The following is a 19,937-nucleotide window of genomic DNA, read 5'->3' on the forward strand; positions in this document are numbered from 1 at the left end:
CCAAATATCGGTTGATGACTTTGAACATAAATTTGTACTGATGGAGGCAAACTATTATTGTTTCAACATAACTTGTTGGAAACTATATATCTAGATCTGCTACTGGCGGTCGCCAGTAGGTAGTTATAGTTAGGACCAAGTTTCCATAGGAAATCCACAACATTCTATTTGGAATAACTTTGGCGCCGGTTGATGAATCTTCGCAAATTTCTCAAAGATGGCCCGCTCTGCGCCTTCCCTGAAAGTTTTGGGGGGATTGGTCAAGTGGGGGCTGAGAAAAGGGGGGGGGGGGGGGTGGGTCCAAAACGTGTTTTCCCATGTTATTTTCCATAGAACAATTAGACAAGGCTACAGCCCGAACTGCTGAACGGAATTACAAGAAATTTGGCAAAATGGTAGTCTGATTTGCAGTTCATGCTTTTACTTCCCTCCAGTAGTTTCTGATAAAATCAAAAGAAAAAATATATCTAGAAGCGCGCACCTTCCCGAGCAAGAGCTGCATGCTAATTGGCTGTCACTCCAAACCAGAAATTGTTGGCAGCCATCTTGTGCCTCAGTAGACTGAGGCACAAGAAAGCAGAAAAACAAACATGTAGAACTCAAAAAGGAGGCAGGGTAGAAGCATCCTGACCCCCTAGGCCTTCTCAGGGGGTCCCACAAGGATCCCAAAGGCCCAATTTTTTTTTTTTTTAAACCCGGTCTGTTTTTTCCAAATTACTCCCTGGGGGACCAAATCGCGGGTGCATAGTGATAAAGTGTAGGTGGGGGCCAATCCCCCCCCCACACTACCCCGGGCACCGCCACCCCCGGGGCAAAGCAACGCAGCCCCTGGGGCATACTGGAGGCTCCTGGTGGGCTGGTTGGCCCCCAGGGACCCCCAGTATGCAAGGGGAATTAGTTCCCCCTCTGCAAATGCGCCAGGGGGCTGCGTTGCAGAGAGGTGTAAAAAGGGGCATAGCCTCATTACACCTCTGCAATGCAGCCCCTTGGCGCATACTGGAGGTGCCAGGTGGGTTAGTTGGCCCCCAGTATGCAAGGGGAATTGGTTCCCCCTCTGCAAACGCGCCCGGGGTTTGCGTTGCAGAGAGGTGTAAAATAGGGTGTTGCCTCATTACACCTCTCTGCAATGCAGCCCCCCTGGCGCATACTGGAGGTTCCAGGTGGGCTAGTTGGCCCCCAGGGACCCCTCAGTATGCAAAGGGAATTAGTTCCCCCTCTGCACGCGCCAGGGGGCTGCGTTGCAGAGGTGTAAACATTTTTTTTCTAATTTATATTAAAAATAATGTAATTTAAAAAAAAGTATCTAAATAAATTTAAAATGTAGTAAATCAGTATAAAAAATATAACAATTAATACATTTAAAAATTATCATTTACAAAACCATTGAAATTCACTTAAAAAACCATAGGTTTTAGCCACGTTATATTTGTGAATTGGCATTTAAAAACCTTACAAAATCACTGAAAAAACCATAGGTTTCACACACGTTATAGTTAGCAATTAGCATTTAAAAAATCTTTGAAATTCACAGAAAAAATCATAGGTTTCACACCAGTTATAGTTAGCTGGTCATTTTACTCATACAAAACCTTTGAAATTTCCCCCGTTATAGTTAGTTCATCTAACTATAACTCGCGCACCCGCAATGCACTGCTGATGTCACATATTACATCACTGATGGCATGGTCAGTGACATCACTCATGACATCACTGATACCTCAAATGGCATCACTGATGACATCCTTGTGAAAGAGTGGCAGACCTCCTCTCACTCTAATATAACCTTCGATACACACATTCAAAAATAGAAGCAACAATTTTCAAGAAAATGGAGATACCAATACCAGTTACAACAACCTATACCAACATCTTCTTCCACATCCACTCATTCACCAACAGTTCTATATAGTCACTCAAACATGTGGAGAAGTGTGGCTCAATGGTTAGAGCGGCAGACCCTGATGCAGAGGTCTAGCCCAGGACCAGGGTTCAATTCCCCGCCTCGGCGGGTCTTGGGCTCAAAATTCCACAGACCTGATTCTCGCCTCTGTGCCTATTCTAATCATAGAGTCCCACTCTGCAACTCTGGGCAATAGCTTGCTTAATCTCCACAACGGCCCCCACAACGCTAAGGATGCCTGCCTTCACCCTGGGGGTGCCCAGGAGTGGACGCCTCACCGGGAAAGCCAGGACGGGTTCAACAGCGGTATTCGTAAAAGCACCTTGAGACCCTTGCGGGTGAGTAGTGCGCTATAAAAGTATCAATTTACATGTACTCTACCATCATATGTACTCGTACACCTATACATCCTCCCCACATAGTTACTTACATACATGCAAATAAATGATCAAACATCCATTTACTTGCACATACAGCTATACACACAAACATCCACATACTGCCTCTCCTTAAACGATCACTTATAGAAACACATACTTAGTTATACAGGAACTCTTCAAATCTTTAACTCTCATATATACTCACTTATATACACACCAATACTCGCATATAGTAGTTTAACACATATGTACTTAGTGAGTGAATGACTGTCTCAATACTGTCTTTATGACTAACACACCTATACACACTCATCCACCCATAGTCCTGCACACATGCTGTCTTCAAAACACATATAAACAGTGAGTCACTCATTAATGCATCTGTGCTAAGTAATATCTCCCATCAAACCATATAAACACTCGGATACTGATACTCAAAAAACAAACTAATAACCTATATAGACTCATGTAGCTACTCACCAACCCATGCAGCCACTTATTCCAAAAATGTGAGACTGATGCAGATATTTACATATATAAACATTACTCACTAACCTGTGTATTCACTAAGATATACAGTTAATCAGTCAGTTATACAATCAATTTTACAAAAAAGTCCTCCATTTAGACACTTACTTACCCATTTATTCTTCCATCGACCTTTAGATATACATATATAAAATATTTATTCAGAAAGACACATCCACTGGATGTCATCAGTGATGTCATTTGAGATGTCATTAGTGATTTCATGAGTGTCACTGACCATGTCATGAGTGATGTAATATGTGATGTCATCCGCAGTGCATTGCGGGCGCGCAAGTTATAGTTAGCTGAAGTAACTATAACGGGGGCATTTCAAACGTTTTGTATGAGTAAAATGACATGTGTATATGTGTATGTATATATGTATATATGTGTGTGTGTATATATATATATATATATATATATATATATATATATATATATATATATATACACTCTCTATTTTTGGTTCGGATCAGAGAATTCCTTCCATGATGTTTTGCAATACTTGAACAACTCTCAAAGACCTCTTGCATTCCTATGCTCATTCCATTAAACAGATTACTTTCCTTGACCTTACCATTAGGCAAGCGAATGGGAAACTTTAAACCTCCTTATTTAGGAAACCAACATAAAGGAACACCCTACTTTCATGTAAGCGCTATCACCTCAGAGCTCTACGAGATGGCCTTCCCTGTGGACAGTTTATCCACCTCATAAGAAATTGCACACATGGATGGTTATTTTAGAGAAGCAAATATCTTGCAGGACAGATTACTTAACAGGGGCTAGCCAAAAAAAGATAATTAAATCTGCCATTAAGCAAGCCTGGGATTGCCCCTGGGGAGAGTTGCTCCAAAACACCCCTTAAACTGGTACCACATTTTGCCCACATACAAACAAAATTGGAAATCTTATCACAAAGCATTGGCATATTGTAGAAAGTATGGACTCTTCCATTGAACTGCCCATGTTTGGCTTCAAAAGGGGCAAAAACACTTAGGATAATTTAGTCCATTCAACAAACTGGGGCACTGGCTCCAACACTAGTGTGATACTGCAGGACAGTTGGGGTATCAAGCATGTGAAATGATCCTACCGGTGTGACAACTGTGCAGCCTGAAAATACACAATAGACTCGCACATTGAGTATGGTACCACCGAGCTAGACCTCCAGTCCTTGAATTGTAATTATAAAAATGTAGTTATCTGTTTGAGCTGCCCATGTAAATTGTGGATATAGGACAAGCCTTGTAACCCGTGAAGGAGAGAATATTCCAGTATCACAGCAGCATAAGATGCAAATTATTAAACTCATTTGGTAACACATTTTTTGGAACATAGTCACACTGCGGAAGACCTTGTCTGGCAAATCATCAATATGGCATTTATTCCAGAGGTGGAGATCTCGCACACATCTTACAGAGAACAGAATGCAAGTGGATTTAGGGATGTGACTGAATACACCAAGGATTGTACACTGGAGGGGTGGCGTACATATGTGGCTGAACTGAGTACCTGACTTGAACATTGTGAAGTGATGGGGCTCTGTACTTGAATCTGTGGTGGCCGATTTACGCTGCTCTGGGACAAAAATAAGCCTGCCTGCCAGAATGCCCCCCCCACCCTCTCTGTGGATATATATTATTTTCCTATATCTGCATGTTTTGAACAGCGTCCCCTTTTTAAGATGCTGCTTAGTTCCTTTTAATTTGAGTTTCCAATCACTGTACAAATAACTGTACACCATCATTCCTTTAATATACTGTCTTTTTCTATTGCACATTTTGTACATTGAAGGGAATGTCAGTTAATCGACCCTGTCTCATTCTGTTTATCTTAATTTAAAGTAACTGTACAATATCTCTTCTTGCATATATACATAGTTTTCTGTACGGCTTCTGTTCTATTGTGGTAAACATTAGTCCTCTTCAATTTCCTTAGGAATCCATACTCCCCATGCCTCGCTTTGAGCCCAACTGTGAAGATGAAGAGCGCTTCTGTGTCTTCACTCTCACAATGATCGAGAAGTGAGGCTGATGCTTGCGTCCCCCCTTAGTATTGTCTCGTGCTGAGAAGAAATTGTCCCCCGACGTTCCTGATTAGTTTCTTCCGCAGGTCCTATCAATTAAAGGGCCACTATTCTTTCCCTCATGAGTATTGCCTACAAGCAATAAATCACCCTGCCCTGCTTTGTATGCCTTCAACATTAGTCATCGCAAATCTTGCCTTTGAGCATGTCCATGATTGTGAAAACTTACCACCAAGAAGGCAATCGCTTATCTGTACTTAATAGTGACCATTTACCTAATTTGCTGGCATCCTTTTCTATCCTTTGTGCTTATTTTTCCTTCTTTCGTTTATACTGGGGCCCGAATAAGTAACACTTTTTTTTTTTCCCCCCAACACCTTGGGTGATTGTTTGTGTCTATATCCAATGTACAGGCCAGAAGGAGACAATTTAAGGTTGTGTCAATTAGTATTCCTGATTATGGCCTCCATCTTCTGCGTGAAAATAGTCATTTTTTGTTTTATTTTTTAGGTTCCCTTGATTTCTTGATCCTGATAAGACCAAATATCCGCAACTGGGTTGAAACATTGTTGACACTTTTTAAAACAAACCAGAGATGCCCTTAATTGACACAAGAAAAAACAATTGATGGACAGAATGCAGAACAATGTCATACATTCACCACAGTACAGAGATCTGGGCCTAAATCCATCGTTTTTTTGCACTCCACACCACCCCAGTTCAGACATGGCCATATGCAAATCAGCCTTGACCCTGTGCCTCATGGGAACAGCCCAGCCCGAACTGCCAAGCCATGTCTTTCCTGGACCGGAATCAAGCATCCTAGGACCCGTTTCTGGCTATCGGCCGTCTTTAACCAGGATAGCTTGACTCCAGTGGTGTGGAGAGCATGGGACTCACGTCTGAGCATATCCATCCCACTCGGGGTGACAAATGCAAAAACAACAATTGATGGACAGAGTGCAGAACAATGTCATACATTCACCCCAGTAGAGATCTGGGCCTAAATCAATCGTTTTTTGCACTCCACACCACCCTAATTCAGACATGGCCATATGCAAATCAGCCTTGACCCTGGGCCTTGTTGTTTTTGCATTTCCTTAACTGACACAAGGGCATGAAGTCAAAAATAATCCTTCATTTTATACAGGTATATGATTGTTTGTTGAATGGAACACATGTCTAGCTTTTTTGTTGTATTTGTTTTGTTTGGTTCCCGCTTTTCACATGGAACACTATGCGAATGGAAAATCTTTCCTCGCTGGATGTTATTGACCAGCACCATCTGGGCTCCAAGAGCCAGACCCAGACACTCCGTTCACCTGAGCCAGCGCATGTGTGTACCCCACAGCGCAGGACGCACAGTCCTGTGCCAGGGGCCAAGGGCTGGCCGGTCCGTTTGCACGCATCTGCCCCAGGTTTGGCCCTCCCTCTTGGTTGCCTTATCTGTTGCCATCCCTGGTAAGCCTACTAATCTTCATATATTTACGAAATCATAAATTGTCTTTACTTTCTTGATAACATGGTGAAACGTAAATTGCCACGAGACTGGGGGCCAAGAGCACGGAATCTGGAAACGCCAATAACTTCATTACTATCTTTCCGACGCTATGGGCTTGATTAACAATGAACATGTAAATGTGAAAGCTAAATTGGTTGCTACGAAAGGTGCATTATGTAATGTAGTAACAAGCCATTGTTGAGCCTTCTACCCTATCAGCTCATGACCAATTACACATAATGCACCTAGCCCCAAGACCGAACAGAACTATCTACATATCCAAACTGTTACCTACATGTTTGGAATTTACAAAGCTTTCACTCAATGAAGAGCTAATCTCACCTCCCGCTAATCTATGCAGACAGTCTGTGAAACACATTGCAGCAAAGCCCAAAAGAGCTACTAAAGGAGATGAACAATCTTTGAAGATCATGGTGTTATGCATGCTCAGGGGGTTGTCCCATGGATATCTTTGCCCTCCAAAGATATAGAACTATGAATAGAGTTCATAATTCGATAATATTGAAAAGGAGTTAAGAGAGCAGCGAAATTAAGAATCGAATGACCTCACTTTAACAATGTTAAAGTCCTTCCGGGCCCAGGTGTGCGACAGACCATGGGACATCAACGGATAGATTTGAGGCGCCAGAGTGCCTTTTACCATTTGCCAGAGAAGAGCCAAGCTATGAAGAACACTAGTCACTACATCTAAATCCCCCAACAGAAGGAGCAAGGAATTATCTTTTTGCTGCACCACATATGCAGAATAAGAACCGTGAAAGGGTATCTATACGAGCACTTGGCCAAGAAAGTTTGATAAAGCTGTCGAGACATTGTTTACCCCCAGAGGCAACACCATATGAAATTGTGTTGAAAAATGTACCAATATTTGCCTCTTACCCTATAGTCTTGGAGGGACTTGCACACCGAGGTAGTCCATTGGCTGTTATATCTGATATGTGACCCAAATGACAAAGCCATAATATACTTATAGTGGGACAAACATTGTGGGTGGGTGATTGTAGAAAACTGGTTCAGCTGGACTGTTATAATCCACTTTAGTCTGCATCTCTGGTCGCTTGTTTGTTTTGCACCGTAGGCAGTCGAGTAGAATAGCCACTGGGAAAACATTTGCGGCCGTTTCTTTGGGTTATTTTTATAAACCACCCAAAGACTCTTCTATCCAAACTAACCCTGAACAGGGACAACTTGTAGTCAGGGCCCGAGTCGGGGTACCACGCGGGTGGACGGCATCCCACCACTTATTTTCGAGGGTTTTCCAGGGTGGACGCAGTCCACCCTGCACAATCAAAACGCCGTCCACCATTTTGAAATCGGAAGTTTCTCGGACTGCCGCAGGACACCACACCGGTCACCACGCCCCTTCACCTACCAGGTTCGCCGTTGTCAAGGTACCCAATAGACACCAAAATCTTCAACCAATTGATGGACGCCGTCCCCCCTGTACAAAAGCGCTACACCAACTATTAAACACACCTACTTTAACAGGTTTTTTCCTTTTCGTGACGTCACTTCCGGTTGTGACGTCACTTCACGTATTTGAGCGTCCCCGACTTCTAGGTTTTTGCCTTTCGTGACTTCACTTCCGGTCGTGACGTCACTTCCTGTCTGTGAGCGTCCCCCCACTTCTTTATTTAGGACTTGTGCCCTGCTTGTGGTTGATGTGTAAGGGACATGTCTTGCTGGGAACTAAGATTTGGGCAGTTGGGATGAGCAGGACTTGCAATAGGGACCCGTGGAATATAGCAGAAATCGACCCAGTTGAAAAAAAAACACCTAATGGGCTTATGACCAAAATAGAGTACCAAAACCTGCCCTCTCATACAAAGCAATGGCCTTTAGAACATGGAATATAGCGGGTGCTAAAAATTGGGTAATGAATGGCATGAACTAATTGGGAAATCACAATTGGTTCGCCTTCAAGAAACGTGGTACAGGGGGTTAGTTCCATATTGAAGGTTAATCCTCTATGGTTACGCCAGCTACACCAATGCCCTGAGAGCAAAGGGGGCTTAGAAGTTTTGTTATCTACCTATATTCCACTAACCTTGATAAAGGACTTTATCAGTTCACCCTTTTTTAGGTCGAGCCTAGAGTCCGAGCGCAAGCGTTGCTCTGGTGAAGATCTACTGTAGCTCAAAACATGAGGGAAGCCTCGCTCTTATTTTCATTGGCTTGTGTCATTGTCCTTCGGTTAAATGCTACCTTTAGATTAGTTTATAGGCCTGTTAGTCCCTATTTATTACGCCCTTGTCATTTGTATCTTCCCATAGCTACTGACAACTTGGTGATGCACGTTGGGTGTTATTTGTACTGTGAGCACTATTTTCTTTAATGAGGTTCTCCTACTGTCTTCTCTACCCCCCCCCTAGTCCGTACCTTCTTACCCCCTCCCTGTCCGCAATACCGTTGTCATGCCTTCTCGCCCCCTTCTTCCCCTCCCCCGACCGTACTCCCGTTTGTCCGTGCCTTCAACCCTACTAACCTCCCCCCGCCAGCACTCCAGTTTGCCTTGCCCCCCCCCCCCCCGCCCTCCCTGTTTGCAATGCAATAGGCCTCGCGTAAATGCGAGCCGCATGGCAAATGCTTGTTTCAGTTCCTATACCTCCAAACTGAGGAAGAACTGGGCTTTGTGTTTAATTACTATAACGGATTTAATTGTTCTAAAAGCTCTGTATTCGCTGACTTGAATGAAAATCTTCATAGGTTTGGTGCCAACATTAAAACCAATGTTGTCTATTTGGGTGGCGATTTTAATTTTGGCTCGTCTTATTTCTACAGAAAAAGCTTGTGGGTAATCGTTCAATAATTGGAAAGGCTTGTCACACTTTTCATACTATATATATATATATATATATATATTGGTCATGTGATCAAGGTCCAGGTCGGACCAAAACGCGTCATGGCGGCATACTGATGCGGGGCGAAAACTTTAAATAAGAAATGCACGAAGAAATTGGGTCCGCGTTGTCTATCTGAGTCCCTGGTTTGCTGATTGGATTCTGCAAAGATAATAGAGTACTGGAAAATATAGATTTAGATATAGATATAGATATAGATATATAGATATATATATATATACTAAATTAATACATGAATATATATATAAATTAGAATTGATGGTACAGAATCAAGGAAAAGACAACATTTTACCGACTTTTTGGTGGTGGGGGCCATTTTTCAATAATTGACCACATCGGAATATCAAGACATGGCCTCAAAATGTTTGGTATCCCTGAGGTAGAGTGAAGTCCTTTCAGTGACTGCACATCAATGTGCATAGACCTTTAACATTAAAACCTTCCATAAAGTTGGCTCACAGTTACCTCCCCATATTGAAACAAAAGGCAACAGGATAAGCATTTGGTGGAAAAGTGTTGTGGAACTGCTCTCCTTGAAAAGATTGCTACGTTTAGTACAGCAGAGTTTAGAACGTGTACAGAGTGGGACACGTGTCCTCTCAACTATTATAACCTTTTGCAAAGAGCACCCGCCATTGCAGGCAAATTAAAGTTGACAAACCAACTAGTGTCAGGAGGTTTGATCAACATTGCACAAGGCCAATCAGAAGTTGGAGCGTTACAGGCCTTTCCTAGGAACAGGGATAATGTGAAATCGGCACACTCCCTATATAAACAAGCTATTAAGCAAAAAACAAGTAGATGGTAAAGGCTTTGCCGATCTAGAACAGGCAGCCAAACTTAAGGACGCTACGCTGTTCTGAAAGACCGTCAATCAGCTATTTCTTGGAGTCAACGGCCCCCCAGGGCCGACATGAATGTGCACCCAGGTGATAGGTTAAACCACTATGTGAGAAACGCGTACCTTGCTTTTATGGTTGAAAACTGCCGAAATAAACCTTTATTGACTGACTATGTGAGAAATGTTAATCCCAGTAATTAAGTGAATCTTCCCTCGGACAAAATCTTTTTGTGTTAAACCTCCCGATTTACCTCATTTTACTCTTGAAGGTGTTAATCTAGCTCCGAGGAAAAAGTGCAAATGGGAAAGTCCCCGACCCAGACAGGGTCCCTATAGAGGTTTGTCTTTATGCAAACTTTGGGCCCCATTTAAACTCTACTGTGCACAGCTGTCATGAAAGCATGCCTTCCAGCATCATGGTCCGATAGTATTACAAATGTATTTAATTTAAAAGGGAAATGGGGGATGCACAAACTTACAGACCAATCTTACTTCTCGGATCTTCAGTCAAAATGCTTGGCAGAATTATACTTGGAAGAATAGAAAGTAGGGCAAATGATTATAGCGTGCTCCTTGAATCACAATTTGGGTTTAGAAGTGAAGTCTGGAACAATGTATCCACTTGAACTTACTTATAAGTAAGTATACATTAGCAAAAAAAGGTAAACTCTCCCTCTGTTTCGCTGACTTAAACAGCGAGTTTGACTTGGTCAATTATCCCAAATTATGGAAGACTCTGGAGCTTCTAGGTGCCCCAATAGATATTTCCTTATCCCAATTTTATAGCCAACTGTCTGCCCGGGTGGACCATGGAACTAATGGCAAATGTACTTAACGGTTCAGAGGAAGAGTAATTCTGCTTCGGTACGTTGCATCCCTGATATTCTCCCTTCATATAAATTAGGTGGATAAGATACAAAACTCACAGCTGAACACCCTCCCAAAATAGGCACACGACCAACCCCTATTCTTATGTATACCAATGATGTGGTCCTAATTTCATGAACTACAGACTGCCTGCAAAATCTTATTGAAGATTTTCATATATGGAAGGTACAGATATGAAACTGAACCTTGCAAAGACTTTAGTAATGGTTTGCACCCAGGTATGCATTAGTAGTGTCACATAAGGGGCTGCTATGTGGAATGACCGATAGTAGGCTCTTATAGGTGTTGGAGAATAATTTTCTGTGTAGACTAGTAGCAGTCCCAAGATCGACTTCTACTAATTGTCCAGAAGGAATTGGCAGTTCCTTACATGGAAGAAATAATTAATATTAATGCACTTATAATTTGGCATTGTATATGGTGCAAGTTGGGAACCAAGTTTAAAAAAAGATTGTCTGGCTCTGGATTTATAGAGAAGAGAAAAAAATGTAAAAAAACAATTTCTCGGCTGAGATGGATTAAAATATTACTGTGGGGGACCCTTCTAGTATTTTTATATTATAATAAAAATGAACTGAAAAAGCTCCCTTTGAAACGCAGAATGTCTAGAAGGGAGTCTATTAAATCCGCAGTCCAGAGATATTGACGGTCCTGGCATTCAAAATTACTTCTTACTTGTTCCAAACATACAAGACCGATTCCATCTTACAAGACTACGTAGAGGTATGTTAGATTTTTTTTTGATAGCATTTCCATGCATGTGTACCTGGAAAGGCAATCTATCCAAATGCCCATGCGATGGCCTATTTGCACAAACCACGCAGCACTTTGTCCTGCTCTGTAAATTTCACCAGGATGCTAGGAAGCGTTTTTTTAAACCGCTGTTAAGGAACAGAAATTATTCTTTTATAAAGATGCTTTTGACTATTTATGTGAACTTTGATACAGTGACAATGTGTATGTGTTTTGTAATTTCTCTTTATTTCTGTGACCAAGAAAAGATATAGCCATCTGGAAAATATATTGCATGAGCCCGAATGTTAGATTCCTACATGGCCATTGGAAGTATACCACATTTTCATGTAATTCTGGACTGTATTTCTCATATCCTTTTTATTGAGTGTTTTACCCGAGTTTATTGATTTTTTTTTTTGATTTTTTTTTTTATTGCATGCAACCTTTATGGACTTTTATTCGATTAAGATTTTGGAAATGAACGTATAGAATAATTGATATATACACGTAGTGACGACTCTTCAGTAACTTCTGTTGTGAACAGAACACTTATGTACAGCCATTATTGCACTTGTATTAACTGTATCATTAATAAGAACCATTGTTCTTTGAAAATACGTTATGCCCTGGTTCTAGTTGGAAGAACAGCCCTTGTTTTTTAAGTTAACCCACTTTGAAGCACATGCTGTCCCAGTCGGTCTCATACAATGGGGCCCCAAGTTTGCCCATTAACTTCAACCTGTAGTATATCATCATAGTAAGCCACTGGTATTTTCAGTGGGCGTCAGTTGGAGTTTTGTGTATTCTTAATCCATTGTAATACAGCTTTGTTTTTGTGCACTTGTAATGGGTTGCAACACTCCATGTTACTTTCCGTGCCTCCCCATGTGCTTCTGCTTAAAACATGATTTGAGAGCGTCAGTGTCACCACTTCTATGATGCTGTATTTTAGGAATTGGCTATTTTTGACCCTGCAGTGTGCTAACCAATTTCATGTTCATTTTCCAGGTTTGGCGGACCAGGTTGTACTCTCATTGCAGGAAGTGGCAGGCTGCTGGAAACTGGGAGCGAAATGTCTGCATTGCTAACATCTGAAGACTTTATTATTTTTCAACCCTTTTGGTTTGTGAGAGCCTCTTCAGCGGATATGATGCTATGCAATGATTAATCTGAATGGGGGGTAGAAAAGGTGGAGGAACACAGGATGTGTTTGGGGGGTTGCAATTTTACCAACACTGTACTTTCTAAATATAACTAATGGTACTTCATGGGAAGAGTTTGTTCATCACCTTCAAGGCTGTGTGGTGTGAAGTATGTATCGCTCCCTTCCTCTGCACTTGGAAATGATCTTTGCCAAACACCACCTATCACCCAAATCCTCAAATTCATGAAGTCCATGAATGATGCCTCAGTTGTTCTGCTGCTATGTTAGTCCATCTCTTCCCAGATGCAAAAAGGCAGAATGCAGTGGCCTGGCATGCCTGTCTATGCAAACCTTATTGTGTAGAAGGGGCTACATTACTTCTTGCCCCTTAGCATGGTCTTGATGTTACACAAGATCTGCCATGGGCCAGTAATGAGTTGCTGTCCTCCTTGTGCATTACTGGTTGCACTTAGTTTGTTTTCATGTCTGCCTGCTTCAGTGTGATTTTGCTAGCACTTTCCAAGGTGCATGGGAACCTCCAAGTAGTAAAAGTACCTGCGTCTTCGCCCTTCATTTGCATAGTCTAGGTAGACAGCCTGTGTGAGTGAGGAGAGTGGAGGAAGTTGGCACTTGACTCTTGGAGAGCATCGCGATGCGTGTCATGCTGCCATGTTTTTTGCATCCTAAAGACTTCGGGTTGTTGCCAACCACCCACATATTTGCCTGCTTGAGTATATGCAGTTGGCATTTAGTTGCACCCAGTCTTGGTAGAAAGTGTGTGACTGCAGATTCACACTAAACAATGGGACAGAGGAAGCGATCGATCACCCACTCACATGGCTAAATCAGTGGCAGTTACCACTGACTGGTCTGTTCTTGAAGTTGACTGATAGCTTTTTGTACATGTGTCACCATGATCGTCACCTTATGCCACAGTTATCTTGCTCCTTCTGTAGATCTTCCTGCTTAGGCTGTTTTTTCTTTCCGTGCCCTCATTTGCTTTGTTTGTATGCCAATCTGTTCTGCTGGATTTGCCTGTGGGTCAGCCCCGGACTCTTTGAAAGCTCAACAAACTGGAAACTGATCTTTGAGAGTATTTGCAAACCCCTCCTGCTTGCATATTTCCTGTGTAAGCATATCTAGATGGAGGCTAGTTTGTTCCAAAAAAAGAGGGAAACTACTAGCATGGACTCGCTTGTTCATCTGTTCACCATCTTGTTGGTTTTCCAAACACTTTTGCTGTACCTCAAAGGTCTGGGCTGAAAGGTGTCTTTGTGTCGTAATGTCTGCCATGGTGGTGCCCACAAGGTTTTGTGACATTCTGGGCGCATGCATTTTTTTCCAGCAAGTCCTCCATTAAGTTTACCTGCTTTCAAAGATACCCTTAACCTTGAGGCAGAAACCCAGGTTGGATAGTGTTGTCATATGGAAACTGGTGTGGGTAGTCTTATGCCTGCTCACTATTTTGAGATTGCCTATGCTGCTGCACCGCAGGGAGAAGTCCTGCCTGGTCTTGTCCTAATGTTTGTGTAAAAGCCTCAGTGCCTTAAAGGGGGACAGATAGTCTGGTCTCTTGAAACAAAGCTGTTGTCTGGGTTTGGCATATGCCTTAATCTTTCAGTTCTGCAATTGGTGATCCCTTTTGTTTAACAAGAACTGGTCCTGTCTGCCATCAGTAGAAAGGTAGATTTGGTTTGCGTTCACCTCCAGCATTAGCACATAAATGTTCATGTAGCCCTTTGATCCTTTTTTAGGTTTTTGAAAGATTGCTCTTTAACTTCCTCCACACATACTTTGACTTCCAATGCAGTTCTAACTTTTCTCTCTCATCCAAACTGTCTAAATTATTTTTTCTTAGCAGAGTTCTTGCACCTGCTCTACCTCCGATTTATGTGCCTTCTGTGAGCCCTCCCCCCCCCCCCCCCCTACCTGTTCGGTCACACAACTCCTAGTAGATTGCTTTTACCACTAGCTTTCAACCTTACAGTATCTTTAAAGTGTCACTATGGCCCCCTATGTCATGCCACAGCTGCTTTTCGAAGTGTGCTGCACCAGTCTAGTGTTAGCTGCCTTTGCAATTTATCTTACTACTTCAGCACAGTCACACTTTCCGGTTTTGCTTACCTGTGTTACCTGCCTGTGCTGCTGTCTCGAGCGTTTTAGTGATTGTTGTTTTGCAAAACTTGGGAAAGTTGTAAGACACGGACACTAAAAAAGTAATTTTACTTGTTGTTATTCGCAATCAAATTTCCAGTGGTGGTTGAGATTTTGGGCCTCTGAAGGGACCAGTGACTTACTCTTATGCTGCACGCTTGTTGACATTGCGGAGGACATTGTTAATAATTTTTACAATCCCTTTAAAACTAGTGCAGTTTTGAGTTGTGCAGATGTACCGCATTCTTGTATTTTTGGGTTAATTGTGCAAAAACCATGTCTCTGGTGTTATTTATTGGTCTTAACGTTTTATAACCCCCCACCCGATACAGTAGACTTGTCTTTTTGTCCTGGCAGTACATTCAGAAGTGCCAACCCGTTTCGAATTCGAAGGATTTTGACACTGCCACTGTTCTGGGATTGTTGACCAAGATCAGTTTTGTTTAAGTGTGTATTTCACTATCTGCAGGCCAAGATCTAGGGAGTTCTGCTGCTCTCAATTTCTGTTTAGTTTTCCATTTTATTCTCTATGCCACTGTTTTCTGAGCCCTTGGTTAAGCAGTAATTCGTTTTCTTTCACTCATTGATTTGTATTGCCAATTGTGCCCAGACAATCTGCTGGAGTAGTTTTTTTTTTCTTTTATTGTATTAAAAATGACTGGTGGAAGATAGGACTCCTTGAGCAAGACTGCATGTGATTTAACTATCCCATTGAACTGAGTGATCTGTTTTTGAGGTTGCAGGCTTTGGCACCACCAGGTGTCTGCTTGTGCTTGCATTAGCCATCCTATGTTCTCCAAGCTTTAAAGTGAACTTGTACTACACATGTATTTTGATAGAAATACTTGTCACTTGTGAGATTCCTTTTTTTGCACTTGTGTTGTGCATCTGTGTTGGTGCCCCCTCCTGACTGATCACTGTCTCAGAATAGTACAGGCTACTTGAAAGATGCAGAGTAGTGATTGGATGCTTCTTTGGGAAATGTTATGTGCAAACCGAGGCCTTTGATACATGACCCTGGTACTATTCCACACATGAGAGAATGCAATTGCCGACCTTTTGTGACATTTAGAACTTTCGGAAAAGTGACCTAGGGGTGTCTATGAGAAGACCTTTATGAACAGCTTATGTATTGGGGTAGTGGTGCTCTCCATAAACACAGGTGCTTTTTTCTGATTTCCCCCTCAGACGTAGACTTTGGCATGTGACATTTGGTAGAGCTGCTGGCTTCCCTGGTTTAGGGTTTTCTTGGGTGAGAAGAGCTGCTGGCTTCCCTGGTTTAGGGTTTTCTTGGGTGAGACGAGCGCTTTGGGTATGTTTAGGCCTGTGAGTGCACCTTAAGAATGCTCAGGTCAATCATTTAGTTCCTGTGATGCGTTAACCTTGTCACAAGTCTGCTTGCATTAAATCTATTGAAAGACATCAGCACATGGTCGGAAGACTTTATTTTTATATAGGAGTAAAAAGCACCTGCAAACTATTCAAGAATGCCTTCTCCCATTTCCCCATAACTTAAGGCCGAGTTCATGTAGAGTGGCAGAATATGCTTAATATAACAGGACAAGGGAACAACTTAAACCCTGCAAGGGAAGACCTTTCAAACTCTAGTCGATTCCTCTGTATTTGTTTTTTCACTTTTTGCACAGAAGCTGGTAATAGGACCTTTGTGTGAACAACTTTATAGAGCTATTTTTTGTACTTGGTTAATGGAGTTTGCTCCAGATCATTATATTTAAGTTCCTTGAACACTGTGGATACCCTGTTGTGTATGAATGGCCGAGACACTGTAAATTAAAAAGTTTGTGTGAATAATAAAAATTGGTTTAAAAGCCATATTCAAGCCACAAATAACTTGTGCCTTTTTTGTTTTGCTTTACTTTGGATGGGTTTAAGAGGGTGTTGGGCCAATCTGTATCCAACCTTAGCCTCTGGTATTCGATTGGTGATGTCAACCAGCCACCAAATTGACAGGTAAACAATTTAAACTATGAATTCATCTTCTTGATTCCTGAACTGTCACTCGTCTGGAAAGGCTTTTACCCACCAGTTACTCTTCAGAGATGCTAGGTTGTGCCATGTGGTTCCAGTTATGACTCCTGTCAGCAAGACATCTCGCCGTTTAATAGGCACCCAACTGATCACTGATTTTCATGAATGCAGTTTAAAGCACACACACTTGGTGCTTCAGACTGTTCAACTGATTGGACAGTGTTTAGATCAATTATCTCTTGAAACACTGTAGTAATCCTAAGATTCAGGTTCCCTGATTTAAATGCAGGCGAAAAAAAAAAAAAATTGGGGCTTTGACTGCAGGGGCGCATCTAACTCCCTTCTACAAGAGGTTAGCCTCCCGAGATGGAACGATCTCCCAAAAGCTGCTGAAGATCCCGTCTGAGGCGTGACGTCTAAGTTTTGCAGTACACTCTGAGCAACTACCCTAGTGTGTGGCAACTCTGGGGTCTCCAGTTCCTTCCTAAAACCACCCCACCTCCACATACTTGAGGGTTATGAGCACCCAGAAGATAATCTTAGTCTTCTTCTTACTCCAGTGCTGGCCTTTATCTTGACTTGCAAAATATTTGGATGACTTACTGGCGGAGGCAAAGTACCTGATTTTAGTCCAGATCACCTGTTACACGGCTTCTTCTCCATGTGCTTTACCGTCACCGCCCAAAAGTCTATCCTCATTTCAACAGAGTGGTTGACCTTCATAAGTGCAGTGCCAAGCATGACCTGAATGAAGGCCTTTCCTAGGATCATGGTGGTTCCAGAGATGTAGGTTTCTGATTCAAGTTAACCTCCTGCCTCTGGGGGTCTTTCATCTGCTTCGCTTAATTTCCTCACTCATCCTTTTGGTTTCACATGCCAGATGGCAATTACTCCCAACACCAAAGGAGTCTCTTGGCTTGGTGCATCATAGTTGGTCCACCCAGGCATACACTAGTGTATGGACCTATCCATTCTAGAGGTGGGTCTTTTTTTTTTTTCTTCAACAAGCAAACTTGTGATCGCTTTGTGGCCTCACTAGGCTGGTGTGCGCCTCTGGCCAAGATGTGGTATGGGATCTTTGCTCTGAGTCCTAGCAGCATCAGCAAATGTGCCAGTTGTGCAGGATGGTTCAGTTTGACACAAAGGCATTTCTTTCTTCAGTATCCAGCACCGCTATTCACAGCCCCATCTATTACACCAAAAGGCACGGTGGAGTGGATCTCTGGACCCTATGTTGAGTGAGGATTCACATGATTGATCGAATACTGCCACTGGAAGTTTTCCTGATAGCAGCCCATGTCGCATGTAGCTTCAAACTTGTGAATGGATGCTCTGTCACATAATTGGAGGATCACAAGTGAATAATAAACCTTGAAGTGACAGGCTGTATTCTCCATATTGGGGTTTCAATCTTTAGATCACTGCCCAGAATGGGCCACCCACTTTTCTCAGAGTTGTTACTTGGCAGAAATGCCTTGATATTGTACTTGTCCCAGGCCCTGTTGTACGTGTTTTTTTGTTTTTTATTGATGCATGATTGCAATGTTACAAGTAGCACATTTTGATTTGCAGTTATAGACAATGAAAACAGAAGAAGTTCTACACTTAGTAGTTAACTTATCACTTCGCAATTGATTGACAATTGATGCTTGTTAAAAAAAAAATGTTTTTTTAACAAACATAATACAGTACAATACAGAAACGCGTGGCTCGCTGGCTGTACAGGGTATGGTATTGATAGCCTGGGTTACAGAGGCTTGGCTTCCCTGTGTTTGACATTGTACAACATTTGACATGTGACATAGAACATGTATCCTGCGACTTTAAACGTTGGTGGGTGCCTGCCAAACGCGGCTCGTTGAGTTGGTTTGTGCGTTGTGGTCGGCCCCTGTCCTCTAGGCTACTCTGTGCTGCGTATTGGTTGACTGAGAGGTAAAGCAGGGTGGGTGGGTAAGGGGGGGGGTAATGGGGTGTGGGGCTGCCTGCTTGGTTAGGGGAATCATGTACATAAAACCTGTGGTTTGTTGCTATCTATTACGGTGGGTCGAATGGGTTCAAGAATCTGTCTAGCGTGGACCATAGTCCCCTGTTGGGTTTTCTCCATGGTGTGTAACAAAGTGTTGTGGTGTCTGCCCCTCTTAAGAACGTCACCTAGTTCAGCCAACCTTTAAATGTGGCCTTGGAGGTATCCTTCCAGTTGGTGAGGACTATTTTTGTTGCTGATGTTGTTAAGAGATCTTGCAGATCGGTCTTGTTGCAAATGTAGATCTGCTGTTATGAATGCGGTGGTGAGGGTGGAGAGCTACTTTTTAAGGGTGCACCCTAGGATGTTGTGTATGAAGGAGTAGACTTTGTGCCAATATCTCTTGACTTTTGTGCAGTGGAGTATGGGGGGTGTCAGGTCGCCTTTTTCTAAGTCGCAGTTCCGGCAGCGGTCGTGTTCTTCAGGCCCATGGCTGCCAGGCGGGTCGGGGTCCAGTAGAGTTTGTGTAGCAGCCAGAATTTTGTATGGGCAAGGATCAGTTCGTTAGTGCTTCGTCTAGGCTAGTCTCCCAGAATTTAGTTGTTTTGTTAAGTGAGGGCGTGTTGGGCCGGAGAAGTTTGTATAGGTGGGAGATTTGGTGGCCTACAATGTTCAGATTTAGCAGGTATTTGAATATTGATGAGGTTTGCTTGGTTAGGTTTGCTTTGGTTATGGCCGTTCTAAGTTTGAGTAGTTGTACAGTTCTATGTTTGGGAGGTTATGTCTTGATTGTAGAGTGCTGAAAGTAATGGGTGAGCCCCCTCTTCCAGCTGGGCCGGGAAAGAGACCCAATTTTTCCCATGTTTCTATATTTAGCGGTTTCCCTTTGTATTTTATCCTGGCGTTTTCCCATAAACATTCCCATTTACGAGTTTTTGATACTGTGTTTTAGTAGTTTGCCCACCTTAAGGAGGGCTAGTTTGGTGTTCCTGAGTATGAGACT

The 19,937-nt window shown here is 42.6% G+C and overlaps 1 protein-coding gene across 2 annotated transcripts in view; it reads left to right on the forward strand.

Moving 5' to 3' along the window:
• STK35 (serine/threonine kinase 35) overlaps nucleotides 1–16,830 on the forward strand; it is a 42,857-nt gene extending 26,027 nt beyond the window's left edge. The window contains exon 3 of one of the 2 annotated variants that reach the window (XM_086932740.1): nucleotides 12,693–16,830. The gene's annotated coding sequence lies outside the window, so the exon portion shown is untranslated. The remainder of the gene's footprint in view (nucleotides 1–12,692) is intronic. The other variant, XM_086932739.1, reaches the window with a different exon arrangement.
• Nucleotides 16,831–19,937: the final 3,107 nt, after the last annotated feature.

The sequence above is a fragment of the Lissotriton vulgaris genome, chromosome 7 (assembly GCF_964263255.1).
Source record: "Lissotriton vulgaris chromosome 7, aLisVul1.2, whole genome shotgun sequence".
In the NCBI taxonomy this organism is placed as follows: Eukaryota; Metazoa; Chordata; class Amphibia; order Caudata; family Salamandridae; genus Lissotriton; species Lissotriton vulgaris.